Source organism: Hemicordylus capensis, chromosome 6 (genome assembly GCF_027244095.1).
Source record: "Hemicordylus capensis ecotype Gifberg chromosome 6, rHemCap1.1.pri, whole genome shotgun sequence".
NCBI lineage: Eukaryota > Metazoa > Chordata > Lepidosauria > Squamata > Cordylidae > Hemicordylus > Hemicordylus capensis.
This window is the reverse complement of record NC_069662.1, coordinates 17,089,209-17,113,207: the sequence shown is the minus strand read 5'-3', so window position 1 is coordinate 17,113,207 and position 23,999 is coordinate 17,089,209. Positions and strand designations below refer to the sequence as shown.

The 23,999-nt window shown below is 45.3% G+C and overlaps 1 protein-coding gene across 1 annotated transcript in view; it reads right to left on the bottom strand.

The window, feature by feature from the left end:
* Positions 1–11,459, bottom strand: part of LOC128328934 (uncharacterized) — a 75,991-nt gene extending 64,532 nt beyond the window's left edge. The window contains exon 1 of the mRNA XM_053259194.1: positions 11,435–11,459. The gene's annotated coding sequence lies outside the window, so the exon portion shown is untranslated. The remainder of the gene's footprint in view (positions 1–11,434) is intronic.
* Between the last annotated feature and the right edge of the window lie 12,540 nt (positions 11,460–23,999).

The window sequence follows — 23,999 nt, the reverse complement described above, 5'->3', positions numbered from 1 at the left end:
CTGCCTCTGCAGCTGCCCACAATTGACTCCGCCTCTAATTACCTGTGGCTCTGCCCATCACCTGCCCTGACTAGCGACCCCCACCCCACCCCCAGCCCCAGGAGCCACCCGCTGCCACTGCTATCAATGCACAGGATTCAGTAAAAGAAAACTATTTAAAATTGATAGAGGGCACTAACACCAAGATTTGGAAATCTGGACCTCTTTGAAATTGTCATGGTTAAGTATGATCATGATACTGAGAGTCACATACTTATAGAATTGTAGGGGTCTAGTCCACCCTGTTGCTCAGTGCAGGAATCTGTTACGGCGTCCCTTATGGGTGGACAGTGCCATCCAGCCTCTGTTTCAAAACCTCTAGCAAAGGGGTGCTCCCATTTGCCCAGGGCTCTTCCCCAATGGCTTGAAATAATTTAATACCATACCAATCAATACACACCCATATTTGTTTAAAATGTGACCAGATATACTATATTTGCCTGCATCCTGGACTAGGTTTCCCTCCAAGTTAACTTGGCAAAGAGGCAACTTTTAACGTGGTGATTCTCTTTTATTTAGCAGGGGGAAAGGAAATGGCCCTATCCACCCTCAGCACTGTATGTCCAGTAACTGTTGCTGGGTCTATCTTATGTTTCTTTTTAGATTGTGAGCCCTTTGGGGACAGGGATCCATCTTATTTATTTGTTATTTCTCTGTGTAAACCACCCTGAGCCATTTTTGGAAGGGTGGTATAGAAATTGAATGAATGTATGTATGTATGTATGCTAGAAATCAGAAATCGTCTTAAATTCAGACTCCTCTTCCTTTCAACCAAATACAATATAATCTGTGGTTGGGGAATCCCCGAGGCAGAGCCGATCACTGTGGGGAAACCCGGCAAGCTCCAGGGCAGGGCTCCCTCCCCCCCACCCGAGTCTTGCAGGAATGTCCCGATTGGGCGGGGGCGGAAATAGACACCCAAACACCCACATGGAGGCATTGCCACTGGCCCAAGCAGGAAGGTATGGTCTTGCCATCAAAAGAGGATGAGGCCTCGTAGGATCGGGAGCAGATCTTGTGAGATCTTGTGATGGGATCTCACGAGAGACTTGCCCCAGCTGTCAGGGCCCAAATAAAAGAGGAGGGGCCAGTTCTTGAGGAGGGCTCGGCATGGAAGGGGCCCCTGGGACTCTGGCTGAGCAGTGGAGGTAGCTAGGCTAGGGCGGGGCTGGTGAATGTAAGAAGCCCTGCCCATAATCCTGAAAAGCTCCCCTGACAAGGAACTCGGAGGCCACCTCAACCCCTTTGCTCAATGGAAAGTGGACGGCCATACTGAGAGTCTGGCACCTGCATTTAACCAGTATTTTTAAAGAGGCCGTCTTAAATTCATAGTCATCTTTGATTCGGGTAAGTATGGCACTGGGCCATATCATCTGCCCCAATAAAACTAGACTCAAGTCTGAAATTCGATGTCACCTTTCAACTGCCTTTGTCTCAAGGAAAGTTCAGCTTCCCCTGTTTCAAATTTTCCTAAGAAGCTGCTCATCTCAGAATTATTTCATTTCATTTGGAGTTCCTGGTTGGCCAAACATGAATAGGGTGTTGTTTGATGATATAATCTGAAACTCCAGACATCACAGCTGCTGCTGACTCAGTATAGACAATCCCTACATCAACACTATGCCATGGGTGTGGGAAAACTGGAGAAAGGATTTTGCAGCTGGAATTTCATCAGTCTCTCCAGAGACTCCACCTAGCATTCAAGCACAGAGCTCAAGCGAGCAGCTTTAAAAACAGGTAAGAATATAAATGACTAGGAGGCTATTTTCATGCACACCCTAACCCAGCCTAGGGAAGCACAGCCTGGGTTAGGTGTGAGTGAGAACCACCAGAATAGGGTCCAATCCCAGTGCTGCCTAGCCCCGCTTTCAAACCCAGTTCTTAGCCAGGGTTAAGGGCCCGAGCGAGCCCTTAACCCAGGCACTGGGATCGTGCGTTTGCTGGGACACACATGTTTAGCCCCAACAAACACAGAGATGGGTTCCTAGAGTGTCCATCTCCTGGGGGAACCCACCAATGCATTGTGCATGTCATGTGGTGCATTATGGGATCTCCAGAGGCTGGGACACGTCATCCCAGCCTTTGGAGCTCCACGCTGCAGGCATGCAGCACAGATCGCCTGGGAGTGCAGTCCACGCTCCCAGCAAGAGTCCAGCAGCCGCCTGGGGGGAAGGTGTGCTAAACCAGCCTCCGCCCCACCTGCCCACCACCTGCCACCCCGCCCACCCAGTCGTGTGAAAAACCTCTAGGTGAATTAAGATACAACAAACTAGCATCATATTGACTAAAAGTCCATTATCAGAAGAAAAAGGGAGATGAGCAAATTTAGTGATATTGTGCTTAGAAGTACATCATTTGGTTCAGAGATGGACCAAGACGTTTGGTGCCTGAAGTGGGATGCCAAATGCAGGCCCTGCCCAGCAATTGCCTCCCACATGCACACCTTTCCTCAGTCCTTGATGTGGCTATTCCTGCCACACTGTCTCTTCTCCCACTGCTGAGTGGGTGGAAAGTGAGACCACTGCTGCAGCCAGCAGTAGCGGCTGCCAGCACTGCCATAGAGACGGAAGAGGAGGCAGAGAGATTTCTACCCATAGAGAGTTGGGCTAGAGTTATTCTGCTGCCCATAGAGTTGGACTAGCTAGAATGGTGCCAGTGGCTGTAGCCACCGCAGAGGTAAGCAAACGAGAGGCTATCTCCAAATCTGCTGCTCTCCCAATTCGCCACCTGAAGAGACTTGTTTCATACAAGTTGCTGCAAACTAGGGCCAACCCTGACTTGGTTTGTTAAGTCTGTGATTAAACAACTAGATAGAGATTTGACCTCTTTTAAAAACTTAACTTAGTTAAGGTTTTATTAACTGAGTTAAATGTCAGCTACTGGTGATAGGCGACATACATAGTTGCAATATAAGCTTTAGAGGGGGAGGAAGTGGAAGGCATGATGCTGTGTGAGAGAGGGAGCAAGTTGTTAATTAAGTCTGACAAAAGATATTAAAATCGTTGCCTTAACCTCTAGATGTATAATTAGAGAAAGGATATGCAGATGGCATCTCGCTCTGGATACACTCAAATGGGGCTTTAGGTTATGCTGAAAGAAATTTGGGCAGCCAGAGAAGGATTAGCACAGCTGGTGAACATGCTCTGAGATCCAGAGATTTGGGGTGAGCCTCATAAACTAGATTCAAGCTGTTGCCAGGCTGCAAACTTCCTATGGACTCATCAAGAATGCAGCTCCCAACACTGCTCATGGAACTGATGTATTTTTTGCTGGTTGTGGCAACATTTTAATTATCTGTGCAATGGAAAAGTAAGAAACCCTCCTCTAATAAAGCATGATTTGACAGATTCTAGAACCTTCTCATTTATAAAATCATGTCACAAAGATGTACTAGGAAAAAAACATGCACAGATACAATTCTCCTTTTCATGCAAAACATGTGCACAAAGCTATCATGCAAAGCATGTGCCCAACCCTATTCCCAATAGATCTGTGCTGCCTCATGATATCAAAGTAGATTAAGAAGTGGAAGTAGGCTGGCCACCTGAAGAGCTCCAAAATAAAGAACAGGTGGAGCGGGTGGGAAGGCTGCTTAAATTCACCTTCCCCCCAGATGAGCCATTTCATGTTCCTGGGAGCATCACGGGCTTGCGACGATCTCTCAACTGCGCAGATGTGCCTCGCAGTTGGCAAAAGGCGCTGGGCCATAAGGACAGGCCCAGAGTCACTCTGGCTGCTGGCACTGCCGGCGGGGGGGGGGACTGTTCCACTCACAAACACACCGGGTAGCCACCCCTTGGCTACTTTGTGGCTGTAATAAAAACCACGGAAATCCGGTGATGGGCCCCCAAAAGTAGGTTTCAGGGGGGTTTACATGTGTGTGGGGGGGCTCACACGTGGGGGATCCTGGAACTTCCGGGGGCCCCACCGGCTCCGTGTTGGAGTCGGCAGTCATGTGGGCGGCCGATCTGGCCATCCAGGGCTCCCTGCCTGATTGTCTGTGTGGAGATCGGGCTCTCCCCGCAAATCCTCTGGAGGTGGGTCTCATCGAACGTGAGACTCGCCTCAGTGTCTTTATTCTTACAAGTAAAAACAGGTTTATTCTTGCAGTGAAGAATATCAACAATAAAAACCATGTTGTTTCCCCACGATGCGCATGCAACACTGGTGGTAAGAGCAGGCAACCACGATGGGTGGAGAAGAAAGGGGGCAGTGCTCTGCTGCACGGAGGAAAAGCATCACACCAGTGTTTTTAATGCAGAAGACAGAGATGTCTACAGGAGCTTTTACAGTCAGGGCTGTTGCCCCGAATCTCCTCCGGAAAAGAGTGTGTGCGTTCATTCACACACCAGCCAAACCTACCCTGAAGTCCATTCGAGATCCTTGGAAGCACTCCACACACAAATCGGGATTGTCTTCCAAATTCTAGCTTATCCCTATGTATTTCTGGGTTTTTAAAATGCCGGTTTTAAGAGAGTTTTTCCTGAAAGCTCTGAAGTAAATAGGGAGAGGCACTGACATAGCAGCTGTGGAGGAGAACTGAGTTAGCAGCTGTGGAGGAGAACTGGTATTCCCCAGGAGGTTTTTCACACATGGCTCTATGCCTCGGGGTATCTGAAGAACGAATCTGCTTTGCAGCTGATTCGAGGCATTTTAATTCAAGGGATTAGATGGGCCATTTGCATAGCCATCAGCACCTCCATCAACACCTTTGGAGAAAGCAGACGGCCTGGAGTTTTTTCCCCCAAAAGCTGCTGGAAATAGAGGATTTTTTTTTACCCCAGACATAATTTGAGCTAAGCCAGAATTTGCAGCCTCCCTTTGGAAAAAAAAAACACAAAGCCCTGTCTGTCCTGGTCCCTGATAGCCTGCAGGGAGGTTAAATCCAGCGAATATGTGGACTGGCACACTCCAATCAGGAGTGTATTCGGGAGGAAAGACCTGTCTGTAAAACCTCCAGGACGTCTCCATTGTTTGATCCCTACTTTATGATAAACTCCTGTCTGTGAACAGACTGGTGGGATTGGGACCAGCATTGCAGGCCCAAAAGGCTAAGCTTAGGCCTGTGTCTGGGACTGCTGTTTTGCAAGGAACTGAAGTGTGAACTTTGGTTCTGCTGAGCCAAAGTAACTGAATGGAATTGTTTATTCTCTAGTCAAGGCCCGATGAGACTCACCCTTCCCTTCCTTGAAGCTGGTTTGTGCAGTGTGCTATGTTAAGGGGTAATCATGGGAACTAGCTTGAAACTTGCTAAGAGTAATCATATTTAGAAGATCTTAGGAAACCATATTTAGATATCACTACCTACATATTTTAGGGGTACATTATTTTCACGCAATTAACTGCTGAACCTCTTTGCATGCTATCTCTTAATAACATTTTCTTGGGACTGGAAGGTGCCAACTAAGTTTTGAGAGTGACCACAAGCCGGTCAAACTGGGCATAAACAGGGGTGTTTCCATCTGGATTAGTAAACAATGTCAGGCCCGGACCCCACTATGAAAGGCTCCTGACCAATATGGTAAGAAAGAGTCAAAGAAGAGACCGGGATGTTTACCTTAGGATGGAAACATAGAAGAATTGATGTGACTGTCTGATTTGAGATATGACAACGGGCTTGGAGAGAGGGTATAAAAGAGACATACCCCTCCCACACAGGGAAGGGAAAACATACTCAGACCCCAGTGGAGTAGTAATATGTGGGCCCTATTAAGGGAGACACATGCTCTCACCCTTTCAGGTAGTATTTGAACCTTAGTCTGTAAAGGCAATCTGTGCTTCCTAGATTGCCATACCATTCAGCTCCCTACATCAGGGGGACTTCCACTCCTGCATATCTCACCTATGCTGCCTGGACAGTCCACAGCCTCTCTGTACATCCTCAAGGTCCCCTGAGGACTACAACTGGCATGACCCGTAATTATTTACTTACAATAAATGCCTTCAGATCAGCACTCCAGAACTAACTTACATCTCCCACCTTTTCTTCCCTCCTTTCCAACTGTGGAATCTCTTCCTTCCCTGCTTCCCAGAAAACTCTCTCTCTGCCCCCTTTAGTTGGCTTAGCAGCATACTTGTCTCGGCTTGCTCTCCTTGCCGCCCCCCTCCTTCCCCCTCCGTCTGTCCGCTTTTCTCTCCTTCTACTTTTTGGCTCATTTATTAATACATCAGAATGAGTCCCTCCCTCCCCTCTCAGCCTTTTGGCTTATTCACTAAAAGACAGACTGGGCATTCGCTTCCCCTCCTTTCTCCACTCACTCTTGAAGCTGACCCTTAACTAGAAACCAGATACAAAATGTGTTCATTTTGTACCAGGAACAGGGAGATAAGACAGACCGTTTCTATGAGACAGGGTTCTGCTAGCAGCTACAAAATGTGTTCATTTTGTGCCAGGAACAGGGAGATAAGACAGACTGTTTCTATGAGACAGGGTTCTGCTAGCAGCCTGACTTAGTTTTACAACTGCTTGCATCTTAGTGAAGTGAAAATGAATTTCAGTTGCTAAGAATTAATTACAAACCGCTCTGTACTCTGAAACATTGCACTACACTATAATGAAACATTTGATTGAATTTGCTTGCATGCTTTGCTCACAAGTAATCATTAGCCTTTGAATAAAAGTTCATCAACACTTCAGTCTTTTTTTTTTTAAAAAAAATATTTATCACATTTTTATACTGCCCAAAATGCAAGTTCTTGTGTGGGATGTCTCTTCTCTCCCTCCCTCCTGATTGCTCCATGACGTCAGAACTGAACCAGGGATAGCCTCTGTTGGCTAAGTTGGGAGGGGCACTGCAGGCTGCTCACAACACTCCCTACTCTATGATAAACTATGTTGACAGTGCAACAAATCTGTGTTCCTATTTCAGGCATTCATAATGACTTCTAATATTCAACTGCAGCAACAGGTAATTATTCATGCAACTGGGTGTGAAGCACTTTCCAGCAAACCTTTTGAGTTTTGTTCCTGTGCCAGCATCATTGAGATTTTGACCCTCAAAAGCAGAGCCATTCCATGACTTTCCACCTGTGTCTGCAACGAGCACTGCCTTCTCTATAGCAATACTATTCACTTGAATAGGACTTCTCTGGAGCAAAAAGACTGGACTGTCATCGTAGCAAATGCTGGCCCATGGCATTTTGCCTGAAGTGCAGCATTAAAATTGCTACCCTTTCCTTCTCTCCCCTCTTTTTAAAATAAAATAAAATAAAATCATGTGTCCATTTCCTTCAGTTATCTCTGCCTTCCTAACAAAGAAAGAAGGGGGTGAGGAAATACAGCATAGTGCCCTTTCTCCGCCCTCCCTTTGCAAGTGGACAGAGAGGGTGCTCCATGGGGAGGGTGCTAGGTGGGCTGTTATACTGCCCCAAGACTGGCCCACAGTTTGTCACCTGAAGCATCCCACTATACCCTGCTTCACAGTTGGCTATAGTCCATCTCCAGCCTCAAAGGCAGGATGCCTCTGAGTACCAGTTGCAGGGGAGTAACAGCAGGAGAGAGGGCATGCCCTCAACTCCTGCCTGTAGGCTTCCAGTGGCATCTGGTGGGCCAGTGGGTGAAACAGGATGCTGGACTAGATGGGCCTTGGGCCGGATCCAGCAGGCCTGTTCTTATGTTCTTAGTAAGGCCAGCTCTGATTGTAGCCCAAACCTCCTGGCATGCTTGTATAGGTCATGCAGTTAGGTTGGCAGTCCTTATTTCCTTGATTTCATGAAGTCTTGCTTTTCATGACCCTAAAAATTTACCTTGTCATTCTGGTTTTAATTAGCCAATAAAATCAAGTCATCAGTCAAGGTATCATGCTTCAGCCCATTATTAATGGATTACATTAAATGCCAAAGTGCTATGACTAAACTTTCTGAGATCATAAGCTGCCTACAAGGAATCAATTAAAAAAAAATCCCATTCACTTGTTCGCTGGAATGACTCTATGGTTAAGCAACAATTGGTGTACAGATTCTTTCCAGGATCTGGTTAACTACTCACAGTCTTGATGATCTTAGTGCTAGGGTGTTTGTTGTTGCTTTTTAGCAATAGTGAGACCTCGGTGTAGAACAGGGCTGCTCTGCTTCGGCCTTCCTGCAGATGTTGGCCTACAATTCCCATTATCCCTGGCTATTGGCCACTGTGGCTGGGATTTATGGGAGTTGTAGTCCAAAAGCAGCTGGGGGGCCTAAGCGGAGCAGGCCTGGTGTAGAAGCAAGAGACTCGGGGTCAGGCATCCACAAATTCACTTGCCAGCTCACCAGTGGTCAGTGTCCCTAGCCTTCTGGTGAGCAGAGCACGCAGCTCCACACAGATTTCCTCCCCAGAGGTTTCATTTCCAATGCCATTTTTGATAAGGTAAGAAACAGCAGGAATCCCTTTTGAGCAGTAGAAGTGGGCTCCCACTGTTTCTTACCCTCTTCATACCGCAGTGCAAATCCTAAGCCCTCTGCCAAAAAGGATTCGGAGAAGGAGAGTGAATTGATGGCGCGTGCAAATAGTGGCTGGCTAGTGAGCTAATCCTAAATTTGTGGACCCCCTACTCAAGATGCAGGATAGGCTTATCGTATTCAGGTCCATGTTTTGGTTCTTTCCCTGCAAGTAGCAACACGCAGGCTGCTTTCTGTCCTTCTAGAACAGGGATTCTCAACATGTGGGTCCCCAGATGTAACTGGACTTCAACTCCCATAATTCCTAACCAAAGGCCACTGGGGCTGGGGATTATGGGAGTTGAAGTCCAATAACATCTGGGGACCCACACGTTGAGAAACCCTGTTCTAGAACTTTCCTTGCCCTTCCAGTCTAATCTAAATCCTGGGATGAACTAACCTGGAATTAACCTAGGGCATTCTGAAGTACTGGCCTGTATGAAGAGATGGATTTGTCACAAACATCACACAAGGGCAGCCATTTTTGGTTTCTGACCACTCCCACAGAGTTAAGAGGAGATTGCCAGAATTCCATGCTGATCTGTTAGGTGTTTTGGAGATCATGCCTAGCCTGGCACCAGATAGCTACTGGTTTATGTATTGCCTTAACCCACAACAGTCAGGCCAATGCTGGAAAACATGGCCGATCTGTAAAAACCTGTTCAGTTGGCAGCATGCATGACATGCAGCCCTTTGGGGACAGGAATCCATCTTATTTATTAATTATTTCTCTGTGTAAACCTCCTTGAGCCATTTTTGGAAGGGCAGTACAGAAATCAAAATAATAATAATAACAATAACAACAACAACAACAATAATAAAAACCACCAGGGTTCAACTTCCCGCTCTAAAAACAGTTGCCAAAAAACAACTTGCTCAGGCATTAAAAGATGTAAATGCTGCACTTGCAGAAATATCAACCAATAATTTGCAAGAAACAAACCAACTAATGTACAGTACAGCAACAATAACAACACAAGAGCTCGGATATAAGATCAATGGACCTGTAAAAAAAGAAAGTAGTACATCATCTAAATGGAAGATTAGATTAGAAAATAAAATCACCAGGCTTAGATCAGATGCCAGTAAATTGAAAGATATGAAAGACAAGAAGCTGAAGAATGAAAACACCAAACAGTATCTGATCCAAAAATACCACCTAGATTCAAGGAAAATTAGAGAAGTCCTGGAAATAATAAAGCAGCAAATAACAGCAGTGTCAAAGAAGATTAGCAGATACGAAGCTAGAATTACACAACACAGGCAGAATCTCCAATTCCAGTCGAATCAGAGATGTTTCTACCAAAGCATAGAAGGAGAAACTGCAAGAAACATAGAAACACCAAATGAAGAAAAAGTGCAATTCTGGGGGAAATTATGGGACAATCAAATAGATTATAATAAAAAAGCAGGCTGGATGAAAGAGGTCAAAAAATGTAACCAACAAATGCAAGATCTAATAATAACACCAGAATTAATAAGTGAAAGAGCAAAGAAAATTAAAAATTGGACTGCGCCAGGCGACGATGAACTGCATGGCTTTTGGCTTAAACACCTAACAAGCCTTCATAAACAACTATCAAAACAGTTCAATCACATTTTGCAAGGAGGTGATATTGAACAATGTCTAACAACTGGGAAAACTCATCTTATAATGAGAGACCCAGCAAAAGGTGCAGTTCCAAGTAATTATAGACCGATAACCTGCCTGCCAACCATGTTCAAATTATTAACTGGAATAATAGCAGATAAAGTGATGCAACACTTTAAACTAACAAACAGCTTCCAGTTGAACAGAAAGGAAATTGCCCGAACACCAGAGGCACAAAAGACCAGCTGCTGATTGACAAAATGATTTTAGAAAATTGCAAGAGAAGAAAAACCAATCTAAGTGTTGCATGGATTGACTACAAGAAAGCCTTCGATTCATTGCCTCACACATCGATACTAAAATGTTTAGAAACAACTGGTGTCAGCAAAAACATTCAGATATTTATTAAAAAAGCAATGAGCATGTGGAGTACACAGTTCACAATCAATGGCGAGACACTTGGACAGGTTAGCATTAGAAGAGGCATTTTCCAAGGGGACTCACTATCCCCTCTGTTGTTTGTAATCGCCATGACCCCACTTTCACAAATACTAAACAAAACAGGTCTCTGATACCAAACATCTAAAACATCAAGTAAAATAAACCACCTGCTGTACGTGGACGATCTGAAGTTGTATGGAAAGTCCCAGTCAGAAATTGAATCACTGCTGAACACTGTCCGTATATTCAGTAGCGATATAGCAATGGAGTTTGGACTAGACAAGTGTGCTGCATTAATAATGAACAGAGGAAAAATAACAAAAACAGAAGGAATAGAACTGCCCAATGGAAGCAAGATCAAGAACCTGGAAGAGAAAGAACATTACAAATACTTGGGCATTCTCCAGGCTGTGCAGGGTGAGCCTATGTTTCTTTTCTCAGAATTCTGAACAAATTCAGTAAAGTTTGATTCCAGGAGGTTTTTCACACGAGGCTTTAAAAGCCCTTTAACACACATCTCCTCTGGAATGGAGGTGCTGCATTCACATGTTGGCCAGATTTACCCTGAAGTCCCTGCAAGTTATTGGAGAGCAGTTCACACACAAGAAAAATAAAATAAAATAAAAGCACAGCACATGCTTCACAGTTCTCACTCAGACCTTCTGGGTTGCAAAACAACTTGAACATAAGTGCATTTATAAATGAAAGAAAGAAAGAAAGAATGAATGAATAAATATTTGTTCCAGAAGTTTTTGTAATTTTCTGACATGAAACAAGCCACTTACAGGCCTTAGATAGTTTTTGTTTTTAAAGCCAGCACATTTTTCAGTCTGTTTTAAATTAAATATTCAGAGACTTCTCAGTCTTGCCCCACCACCCATATCAAAGCCCTACGGCAAGCAGATCCCTATATACGGGGGTAACCACAAAAAGGAATTCACAGCCTACCTTGCAAAAGCTGTGCTGGATGGTCTGCTGCAGGGAGCTCTGCCAGCCTCCTTCCTGGCTTGCTGGGGCCTGCCGAGTTCAGGCTTCAGGGAGGCCTACTCGGAGGCCTCTCTGGAAGCCCCGCCCACCCACCGATCAGCTGAGAGGCGAGGAGAGAAGAGCTCTGCAGTTTGCAGGCCTTGCTGATCCTAGGCCTCTTTGCCGATCAGCCAGAGCTGGAGGCAAGTGGCTGAGAGGCCCTGGGGCTGGGCAGGTGGGCAATGGGGTGGGGGTGGCAGGAACTGGCGTGGCGCCCCCACCTCAGTGGCGCCTAGGGCACGTGCCCTGCCTGCTCCCCCCCCCCCAGTTCCGCCTATGGTAGGAGGTCACAAATGGAATGGTATAATCATGGTCACCACTGTTCCTAATATGGACTACATCAGCTGCCTGATTTTTGTTTGCTTTAACCCCTGCTAACTGGGCAAAGAGGCACCTTTTTAACGTGGTGATTTTCTTTATTTAGCAGGGGGAGAGTAACTGGCCCTCTCCACCCCCAGCACAGGACCTCCACTGACTGGTTGCTGGTGTCTATCTGATGTTTTTGTTTAGATTGTGAGCCCTTTGGGGGCAGGAATCCATCTTATTTATTTATTATGTCTCTGCATAAACTGCCCTGAGCCATTTTTGGAAGGGCGGTATAGAAACCGAATAAATACATAAATAACAATTATCAGAACTTGATTCCTCAAAGACTGGACATTCAATTATCATTCCTCCCTCCCTCTCTCCCTCCCTCCCCTCTGCTACACACACACACACACACACACACCACACACGTTTGAAGCTATTAAAGCAGAGCCATGCCCTCGCTAGGCTTAAATAAGACAACCTGAAACACCCCCAAAGTTTGCTCATTGTGGGCAGATTTTGATGCAAGGAAATGGCCAAATGGGAGCACATATTCTGCAGATCTAGCTTACAATCTCCCATCGTATTTAGGATGGTTTGCTCTTTTCAGTTTTGCAAGTTCTTCTCTTTGGGTCTGGCTCCAGCAAAAATAAAAGGAGCGGCATTCAACAGCCATTTATGGAGCAACTGCTGCTTTAAAATTCAGCTTGTTCCTTTCTGACATGTTTGCAACTCGGAGTACAGACAGACAGTCAACCCCTTGTGCTTTCCCCTCACCACACAGTGAGCACTTGCGATTTATTTCAGGCCGTAAACATGTGATGTGTTTGCATGTGATGTCAAAGGGGCATGGCCTCAAGCTCCAAAGAGCCTGAGCAAGCTTTTCAGCATCCTTTCAGGCAGTGCTTGCTGCCTGAAAGCATCTATTCTTCCTTTCTCTCCCTCTCTGGAGGAAGAGAAAGGGGAATAGATGCTTTCAGGCATCAAACACTGCCTGAAATAAATGGCAAGTACTCGCTGGGAGGGGGGTGGGTGGGGCGCCTCTCCAACCACAGTTGGGGTGGGGGGCAGGGCATGGCAGGCACTTTGCGCCCCCCTGCAATGGCGCGCAGGGCATGTGTCTTGCCTGTCCCACCCTCGTTACGCCCCTGCACCTCACAGAGTTGTTGCAAGGATAAACATAACCATGTACTCTGGGCTCCTTGGGGGAAGAGGAGGATATAAATGTAACAAATAAAATAAATTTTAACAAACATAACCTACCTCACTGGAACATTGCAAGAACATAAGCAAGGGGACCCTGTATACCACCCTGAGCTCCATGCGGAAAGGATATAATATAAACATGTAAAAAGTAAATAAATTGTACAGGTAACATCCAAAAACAAAGTGTTCCTTTTCTCCAGAATTATTGGTTTTGCACATGGGTTTTGCACACTGGCCTCAGCAGGTACTGGATTTCAAAGCATCAGGAAAAGACAAAATCATGACGGTTGTTTAAATGAGGAAGTTATTTTTGTTTTTCTGTTGTTAAGTGTGTCACAGACAGAAGAGGAAACAAAAACGGAAATTGCAGTAACAAACAAAAAGATTTGCATTGTTTTATGAAGCACTAAAAGGGAATAGTAAACTGGTGAGGTTGTGAGAGTTTATAGCAGGAATGAGAATTTTCACTTAGTCAGGGAGATCGTGCTGATAATAGTGCCCATATTCATAGCAGCATGTGCAATAGTAAAACAGCATAAATTTAGAAATACTATTTCAGTTTGTAGATTGAAAAAGGAAGTTTGCCTCAGCTCCCTGGAGGAAGAAGCCATTTCTTGGCAGCCTTCCCAGCGCTAGTGCTCTAGTCTGTCAAGTTTGGGCTGGCCTGAAGGTGAACATTCTGACATAGCATTTAGACCACATGCATGAGAACGGAGCTGGTCTGAGAACAGATTTGGTCATGTATGAATTCTCACTCTCCCCACCCCGCCTTTTGACTGGATGCTCATGCAATTGGGAGCCCTGACACCAAGGTTTACCCACAACTCATCAGAGTTTAGCTCCACAACTGATGATCAGACTTCACAATTCTGGAACATACCAAGTAATAATTTTATTGCATGCCCTCTGTTCTCCAAATGATGTGAGGTGCTGGAGGCAGCATTACCCAGATTTGGTTTCCTTTTGAGCCCTGGTGATTTAGGGTGTAAGATTGGATTTATTTACAATTATACAAATGCAAAGAGGCAGATCTACAAGCCAGCAGATCTACCACCGCACATCAAATCCAGACAGAAAGCCCATTCACATGTTATGTTCAAAACTCGTACAATGAGTGCACTGAGAGCCAGCGTGGTGTAGTGGTTAGAGTGCTGGACTAGGACCAGGGAGACCTGAGTTCAAATCCCCATTCAGCCATAAAACTAGCTGGGTGACTCTGGGCCAGTCACTTCTCTCTCAGCCTAACCTACTTCACAGGGTTGTTGTGAAAGAGAAACTCAAGTATGTAGTACACCGCTCTGGGCTCCTTGGAGGAAGAGCGGGATATAAATGTAAAATAATAATAATAATAATACTGTTCACACAGGTACAGTTATTCACATGTTATGCTGAATGCAGGTACAGCAGAACACTTCCTATCTATACCATGCATTCAAAGGGCCTGTATCCAGGTTCAGTTTTAAAATGAACACAGTTACAGTCATTCCCACAAACACATGTACAAGTGTATAGACATCTGTACACTTGTAAAGCATAATGTCCGAATCAGGATAGAGAGAGGAAGAAAGGGCCCCCTGTACTCTCCAAGCTGCCTTCAGCCAACTCACAGCTTTCCCTCTAATTGCTCCTTCCAACATGAAAAGAGGCTTAGATAAATTCATGGAGGTCAGGTCTATCAATGGCCACTAGTCTTGATGGCTATAGGCTGTCTCCATTTATTTATTATTTAAAATATGTATACCCGGCCCCTCCAGTACACTACTGCTTGGGGCAGCTCACAACATTAATAAAATGAATACAAAGTAAAATAAAAGACTAATAAAGTTAAACTAGTTAAAAGACCAGGCTAAAACCACATTTAAAATTAGATTATTATTTTTTTTTAAGTTTCAAATTAAAAGTTAACAAAAAGCTAAAACTGAGAACTATAAGAACTAAAGAACCTACCAGATATAAGTAGCAGATAAAACATTAAACAGCCTTTTAAAAAAGATGTTTTTTAAATTGTTTTTTGAAAACTCTGAGGGAGGGAGCATGGGTTCTTCGGGGAGGGTGTCCCAATGTAGAGGAGCCAGCCAAAAAGGCCCTGAGGCTATTCTGACGATCAGGCGATATCGGGCTAGGAGAGCCTAGCCCAATTTCACCTGACTGTGTGAGTGGCTTCCAGGCGGTTAACCCGCCTAACTATCCCTCCCCTTAAACCGGGTTAACTCGGTTTTTAAAATCGTAGTAGTCGCGGTGCGGCTCCGCACAGTGGCTACTCATGAGTAGACCCCCCACCAGGAGGCTTAAAAGTAGCCTCCCGGCTCAGGGGTCTCTCCAGTATGCCCTGGCTTAGCCCGCTCTCCTTGCAACCCCCCTAGAGGCTCTTCTCACTGATCGTGAGAAGAGCCTCCCTGTCTCTAGTCCCCGCCAACCAGATCTGTGTTAGGGGCAGGGGCTGAGATGCCTAAGGGGGGGCCCTGGCAGGTCCATATGGGCAAATGTGATGTGACAGGTACCCTGGCCCCAAGCTGTGTAGAGCTTTAAAGGTCAAGACCAAGACCCTGAATCTAGCCTTGAAGGGGACAGGTAACCAATGAAGCTGCCCCAGGATGGGTGTGACGCCGATGAAGCGACTTATGCCCACAAGCATCCTCCATGCTCAGATGCAAGGTGCCTCCAACTATCAGCTGCAGGGGAGCAACAGCAAGAGAAAAGAGAAAAGAGATCTCCTGCCTGTGGGGTTCCCAGAGATATCTGGTAGGCCACTGTGTGAACAGAATGCTGGACTAAAGAGGCCTTGGGCCTGACCCAGTAGGGCTGTTCCTGTGTACTTATTGCAAACTGCTATTTTTCTCACACACCTCACATTAGTTCCCTGACCTCTGCTGGAGTAGGATGGGATGTCATCTTATTTAAGCTCTGATGAGACTCTCATTCAAACGCCCAAAGAGACATCCCAGCTATCTCCTAGCTTCCCCTGCGGAAATATCAAGCAGCCATTCCGAATGTTTAATCATTTGCCTAAAAAGGTGTGGCCAGCCAGAATATATAAGAATAAAGATTGGGTGAAATGTGATCAGTGTCTCGCATCTAAAGAGGCTGGTCAACATGAGTGTGAAGAACTGTTATAAAATGCAGACCTCCTGGGGGTCATTTCATCAGGCTCAACCCCTCCCCCACCAGGAGGCTTTACAGACAGGGTTTTTATTTCAAATCCACTCCAGATTAGAGAGTGTGCCAGTCCACATATTAGCTGAATTTACCCCGAAGTCCCTGTGGGCTACCAGGGACCAGTGCAGACATGACTCTGTTTTCCCCCAAATCGAGGCTGCGCTATCTGGTTTAGGCTGAAGTATGTCCCACTTTTTAAAATCCTGTATTACCCATGGCTTTTGAAAAAACCCAGTGTTTTTCTCTGATGTGCGGAGGGGCCATTGCAGATAATTCGGCTTACTCGCACATTCGTGTTGTTGTTGTTTTAATGTCTGCTGGGTGGACTTGCGTAACTCCAAGTGTCAGCAAAGGAGAGTTTGACAGCTCAGTCTGGTGTATTCTTTGAGTGATTTGCAATTGCAAGCGCTGGGGGTGGCAGGGGAGGGGTTGTAGCAAAATGGTGCAATTCTGTGGAGGAAGTCCAGAAAGGGAGCGGGGGAGGGAGGGAGAAATTCCTGAGTTAAAGGCAAGCCCAAGCAAAATGTCTTCCTATGCTTTCAAGTCTGGTCACCATAGGAACACAGCTTACATATGCAGATGTTTGGATATGCAGATGTTTGGAAGCTTAACCATGGAGACTGCAGGCTGGGGTTAAGTGTTGTGTTTTTTTAACTTGTCACTTTTGCGGAAATCCGGCTGACTGTCAAACTAATAAAAAGTAATACTGAAGGAGCATCTCATGCCTTGGGATGTAATTGGTTGCAGGAAAAAACTGGAGCAAGCAGTGGGAACGCACATAGGAGAAAGCTCGCAGGATGCCTCTGAGTATCAGTTGCAGTGGAGTAACAGCAGGAGCGAGGGCATGCCCTCAACTCCTGCCTGTAGGCTTCCAGCGGCATCTGGTGGGCCACTGTGTGAAACAGGATGCTGGACTAGATGGGCTTCCTTGGGCCTGATCTAGCAGAGTTGTTCTTATGTTCTTATTGAGTGCGGGGAGGAGCCCACAGCTATGTGAATTGTCCATCTAATCCCCCAAATTAAACTGCCTCGAATCTACTGCGAAGTAGATTTGCTCCTCGGATACCCTGCGACATAAAGCCATGTGTGAATATCTCCCTGGTGCCTCAGCTTTTTGTTTTTCTTATCATCCAGCCCAATAGAGTTTTGTTGAACGTGAAAGCTAACTGCTCAATATAATAGGTCATTTTGGTTGGTCCTAATAAACGTACTGCTAGAATGTAGCTTTTGGATTTGTTCTTATAGACCATACAACTACCTACAGTTTTTTAAACACACCTTAAATCACTAGAGCATGAAATAAATATGAACATTTTAAAAGGAAGTGAGAGGGATCAAATCAAGATATGGATCTGATTCAAACTTCAGCATTTTCATTGAATCTACATTGCATTAAGACTGCCCTTCTCCTTGAGAATTACTTTCATGCACTAACATACTTTTAAAAATTGACATTCCACAACCACTGACATGCCAATACCTGGAGGGACATTACTATATACAGTTGTCATTTGATCAGAGGCTGTATCTGTGTATCTGCACACCTGAAAGTAGTTGTCAGTGAGAAGTTCTAGGAGTGAAGAACTAGTTGGGTTCTGGTTTCCCTTGGAGAAGAAATCGCTGGAGGCTTATGGTGTCTTTGTAATCTTTGTTTCATTTACAAATATAAAAGTTGAGCATTAGATGGAATAAGCTGTGACAGATTACATCAGTTCCCAGAGTCAAACCCTGTATCCTCAGGGAGTTATTTGCATGTGGCTTCATGCTGCGGGCTAAATGTTGAGCGAAGCCACTTCGAAGTATACTCGGGACATTGAGGGAAGCAGCCCCTCCCCTCTGCTCTCGGGTTTTGTTTTGATGCAAGTTCACATCGCATGTCTCAGTGTTTTCCTTCTAGCCAATGGGTGCAGATGGAGGGAGAGAGAGCTTTCTAAAGAGCTATATCTGCATTCCTAGAGTATCCCTCTTATCATGCTAATGATTCTATGTCAGTGCCTCCCTGTTTGCTCTGGCATTTTCAGAAAAACTCGCTTAGAACCAGCATTTCAAAAACCTGGAAATACACCGAGATAAACTAGAATTTGCAAGACGAAGCCCGATTTGTATATGGAGTGAGTCCAAGGATCTCGAAGGGACTTCGGGGTAAGTTTGGCTGGTGTGTGAATGCACACACTCTCTTCCGGAGGAGATTCGGGGTAACAGCCCTGTCTGTAAAGCCTCCAGGTGCTTCAGCTCTCCTGCTTTGTTAGTCTGGCTGTCGGCCATTCCTATCTATACAACCTGGTCTGCCGTGTGGAATAAAAGACCTTTGAAGCTGCCTTATACTGAGCCAGGCCATTGGACAACCTAGCTCAGCAGTGCCTACTCTTCAGGGTATCAGGCAAAGGTCATTCACAGCCTGCGACTTGAATTCCTTTTTACTAGAAATGCCGGGCACTGCACTTTGTCCATGCAAAGCATGTTCTCTGCCCTGAGCTATGGCCCTTCCTGTTTACTACTGAACCAATAGTGAACTTCTGCTCCATGTTAAGACTGTTATAGCGAAAACTAAAAACGGAACTTTCGACATTCTCCAGTGCTGGCGACTTACCCTACTAACACTGAGTCATATCTATAGTATAAACCTACATCAACACAATGCTGGACAGATCGCAGTGATGATCCTGGCACCCTTGACCACATTTTGTGACTTTGCCATTTCTCTGTTCATTGCTGAGGGCGGGGAAAGTATTCAAACAGCAATGTCACTCTGTTACCCCAGAACGTTAGCTAGCCCTGTTAAATGGTTGTTTTTTCTTAAGATGAAGGAACCTCAGATATTTATTGCATAATATTCATAACAATATAATACATGGAAAGTCTTGTAGCTATTAACCATCTTTCTCAAACCCTTAAGAAATATTCACTTGCACAGTAGAATAAATAACTTGGGAATGCAACTATCCTCTGGTATAACCAGGCAATTAATCTCTTGCTGAAAATCCACTGTCCTGAAGAAAACATAGTTCCCAAACCCATCAAATATACAGTTTTCCTGTTTTCAATTGTTCTTCCTCTTTACACAATTTAATTAAATGCTATTTTAACCATTTATGACTGTTCAGTGGCAACACACATCATATCCCTTAGAACTGACAGCAGCCTTGTAATTTTGCCATTTGCCTGCTTATATGGCTTGTGTGTGCCAACAGCCTATTGGCCAGCGCCCAAGTGGTAAACCACATCTTGTCTCATATGCCCAGGAGCCCTTGTCCTTTGAAAGGGATCTTATACCCTTTATTCACAAGGATTTGGTTTTTTGTTTATTTGAACACATGCAGCTTCCTTAGAGCATTCCAAACACTAGAAATCTGCTTCTCCATTGAGCATACCCTGGAAGCTTTAAGAACTTTTGTGAGCTTGCTTGGAAGTGTCCCAAATTCTCTGCAGATGCTAACTAAGTGCAGTAAAGTTCAAATCTCTTAAATGTCTGTGTTCAGGCTGGCCCACTAACAAGGCATGGTGAGAAAGCTGCCTCAAGTGGCTTGATGATTGGCTAGTAAACACTGTCAGTCAAGAGGAATTTAAACTTAGGTACCTCTTCTGGAGATAATTCCTAAGTGAGGGGCTTTGGAATGGAGAGAAGAGGCGGCTATAAAATTTAGTTGGGGTTAACCAACAGGTTCAGATAGAGCTTGGAGGGGCCACAGATAGGGATGGTTCGGGCTAAAGATATGTTCTTAACCAGGGATCCTAACAATAGCCCTGCTGGATCAGGCCCAAGGCCCACCCAGAGTCCAGCATCCTGTTTCATACACTGGCCCACCAGATGCCCCTGAGAAGCCTACAGGCAAGAAGCCATGAGGGCATGCCCTCTCTCTTGTTGTTGCTCCCCAGAAACTAGTATTTTGTGGCATCTTGCCTCCAAGGCTGGAGGTGGCCTACAGCCACCAGACTAGTAATTAATAGACCTGTCCTCTATGAATTTGTCTAAGCCCCTTTTAAAGCCATCCAAGCGCATGTGGCTAAAAGTCAATATAAATACGTATCTGTTATAGACACATATTTTATTATGTCACATATCCTGTTCTTCCTCCAGAAAGTTCAGGGTAGTGTACATGATCTTCCTCCCCACTTTTATTTTCACAACAATCCTGTGAGGCATGTTTGGAGGAGAGAGAGAGTGTTTCTCACCTAAAGTCCTGCAGTGGGCTTTATGACTGATTGGGGAATGCCAAGTCTCCCAGTCCTAGACTTAACACTCTAATCACTACACCACACTGGTTCTAAACAGTGGGTGCATATTGATTGCAGGAGAAACCTGATGCAGGAGAAAAGGGAGATTAATTCTTAGCGGTGAAGTAAACTAGTGGGGAGGAGAATGTTGGATACCTTTAGAAAACATGAAAGGGTTTAATCTTCAAAATGTGGGGAGGCTGTAGGCCCTGGGCAAGCCATGTTGGCCCAAGCCCTGGATCTTTTAAGTAACTAGCAACACCTCTGTAAGGGAGAGAGGAAGAGGGGAGAGTAGCAGGATTATGCATGCAAAAATCTGGTATCGGCAGGTATGTTGTTCAGAATTTCTTCTAAAAATAATTTTTTAAAGATTCAATATTCCTCTGAGTGTGCTTTGGTGTAAAAAGTGGTGCATTCAGCTAATTTAAATGGCAGAGCATGGGGGCAGGGGAGAAAGGGGAAGAGATAAATGGGAGAAGAGGAAGACAGAATGTGGTGCGAGAAAGTGGTGTGAGGTGGGCACGAGGTGGTGTAAGACGTGCGGTTCCCCAGAGGTTCATCAGAATCAAATCTGGCCCTCCACCAGATTTGAGTTTGACATCTCTGTCATAGTGCATTTGCAAGAGAGATAAAATCCAAGCTTCAATATTTTTATATGGGGGGCGGATTCCTGTTGCACCCTGTAATTTCATCCTGGATCCACCCCTACTTGGGCCTTACACCTTTTGCCTGCCAGTAGCAGAAAAGGGCCATCTCTGGGAAGGAGGGAAAGAGGCCTTCAATACTCACCTGAACCCAGCTGAAGACAATGGTCTTTTTAACCTAATGGGTTGAATGTCCAAGTATCACCAATCTGAATGAACAAATTCTGAAGAAACAGCATCTGTGATGTGCGAGTTATTCTTTGCATGTTAGACAATAAAAATAATTTCACCTTCTTGGATGTGATTGCATTTGAGTAAACTGCATGAAATCATCTGATGTTCCAGGATACAATTAGGATTTAATTTGGTGGTGGCAGCATAATAAGTAAATAAAGATTTTTAAACGAATCAAAGGGTCACAAGCATAGTTTATTTCAACATCTAGATATTTTAATCTGGTGCAGTGGTTAGAGTGTTGGACTAGGACCTGGGAGACCCGAGTTCAAATCCCAATTCAGCCATGAAACTCAGTGGGTAACTCTGGGCCAATCACTTATCTCTCAGCCTAACTGACCTCACAGGGTTGTTGTGAGGATAAACATAACCATGTACACCGCTTTGGACTCCTAGGAGGAAGAGTGGGATAGAAAAGTAAGAATTAAAATGGAAATACTCTCCCAGTCCCAACCTCAGGTCCTGACAAGTGGCAGCCTGAAAGAGGCAGAGGGGGGTGCCCCATGCCAGCCACCTCCAAATCTGCCTCACTGCACCTCCCTACCCCAGCACTTCCGCTTTTGCTGCTATGCTTCCTCCTCTTCTTCCCACTCCTTGGTTTTTGAAAAGGCAGAGATCAGGGAACAAGCTGCAGCTAGCCCATTAATCCATCCCTCCGCACTTCTTTCCATTTCCCATTTGCTGCCCTCTGTCTTCAAAAATCAGGGAGAAGGAAGTGAGAATGGCGACAGTGGAAGGGAAGTGTGGGGTGGGGGAGGAAGGAGCTCCCTCCAGAGGAAGAGTGGTGCACCCTGCATGTGACCCGAGCTGGGAGGTGGCCCCTTGGCCCCTCAGGGGCAGTGGAGCTTGTGCCGGGCCTGTTTGTAGGGTAACATTTTGTTGGAAGTGAAGGACTCTGTGCTGTCACATGTCTCAGTGACAGATTAGTGAGTCAGAGGGCTAGAAGGGTCAAGACACTGGTAATCCCTTCTCTACTGCTCTGACACTATCCCTTTGATACGTAGATTGCTACTCTCAGGGATTTACTTCCTTCCTGCCACTGCCTCTTCCTCTTTCCCTTTCTTCTTCCTTGCAACACCCACGCTCCTCTCTCCCTGTCCCTGCACCATGTGTGCAGAGATGCAGAAGCCATCCCTCTACATCTGGCTAGCTAGCTAGATTAGAGATCCTATCTCTCCACTTTCCTATCTAGAATGGAGTTCACCAATAAAGACTCCTTATATTGATTTGAAACTATGAATTGGCTCCAAGTTTCTTTTACTCTCAGCATACACGCATGCTTAGGCAGACTCCGCTGTGGTGTGCCTCTGTGCACTCTGCTGTAATAGAAAGGTATCTCTTACCAGAGAGAATTCCCAACACATTTATGGCATCATATTTTTATTTCACCCTTCCTTGAATGAAGTCAGAGCAGCTGACTAGATTCTCCCCAGCCAATATTTTATCTTCACGTAATATCCCTGCAGGGTAGGCAAGGCTGAGAGGAAATGCCTAATTTACGGTCTCCCAGTAAGCACGGAGGAGGGGATCTGAACTCAAATCTCCCCAGTCCTACTGCAACACTGCAGTCTAACCACACTGGCTAGACTACACCTGTTGAGAAAAACCACTCCTTTTCCCTCTTTCCCCCCTCCATCATAGTGTGTTGTATGAAAACTCTTGCATTCCACACACCTCTACTTTCTCATATATTTTATTTATACAATGCCTACCACTGAAAATCACACTCCTTGTATTTCTACCCCAAAAGTCAATAACATTAATTACACATATATTAAAGGTATAATTTCAAAAGGTCTTGAGTTGGCTAATCCTTTCTGAGATGCGGATTTGTACATGTTTCCATTATTGCTTCATCCTGTACCCTTAAGGATACAAGGATGTACAAGATTTAAGGCACTGGGATGTGGTCATAAGAACCGCAGGTTTCTGATGTTTCAAAACAGGATCACCTCCCAACCCTTTGGGGTGGGGGAATCATCCAGCACCAATACATCCCTTCCAGCAGAGGGTGCCAGGAACATGTGCATGCCCTGACACACTCCAAGGAGGAGAAGGATGATCCGTCATTCAGGCCTGAGAAAATGTATGCAGAAACATTAAAATTGCTCAGGAGTGATTGGCCAACCTTGGACATGACAAAGCATCCACAGTGAGAATCATTCATCTAGGAGTTGAATATCACCTAGGTGTAGACTGAAAGCAATATAGCTAAATAAGAACATAAGACCAGCCCTGCTGGATCAGGCCCAAGGCCCATCTAGTCCAGCATCCTGTTTCCCACAGTGGCTCACCAGATGCCTCTGGGAAGCCCACAGGCAAGAGGTGAGGGCATGCTCTCTCTCCTGCTGTTGCTCCCCTGTGACTGGTGTTTAGAGGCATCCTGCTCCTAACCTCGAGATAGCCTATAGCTATCAAGACTAGTAGCCATTCATAGACCTTTCCTTAGTGCTGGTACCGGGGGGGGGAACTGAGGGGGGCACAGGAGGGGCACCGTGTGTTCATAAGTGGGCAAGCTGTGGCTCCCACATTTTAGATTTCTGAAACAAAATTGGGGTGAAAACTACTTGTCTGGCCCACCCTTGCCCTTCACTCTGAAGCCGCCCTTGCCCTTCTTCCATGAAGACACATAAATCTGGGGGAAAGATATACCTTGAATGATCTGGGAGAAAGATATGCATAGCCCTGAACAAACATAGAATTTGTTTATTCAGGGTTAGAAG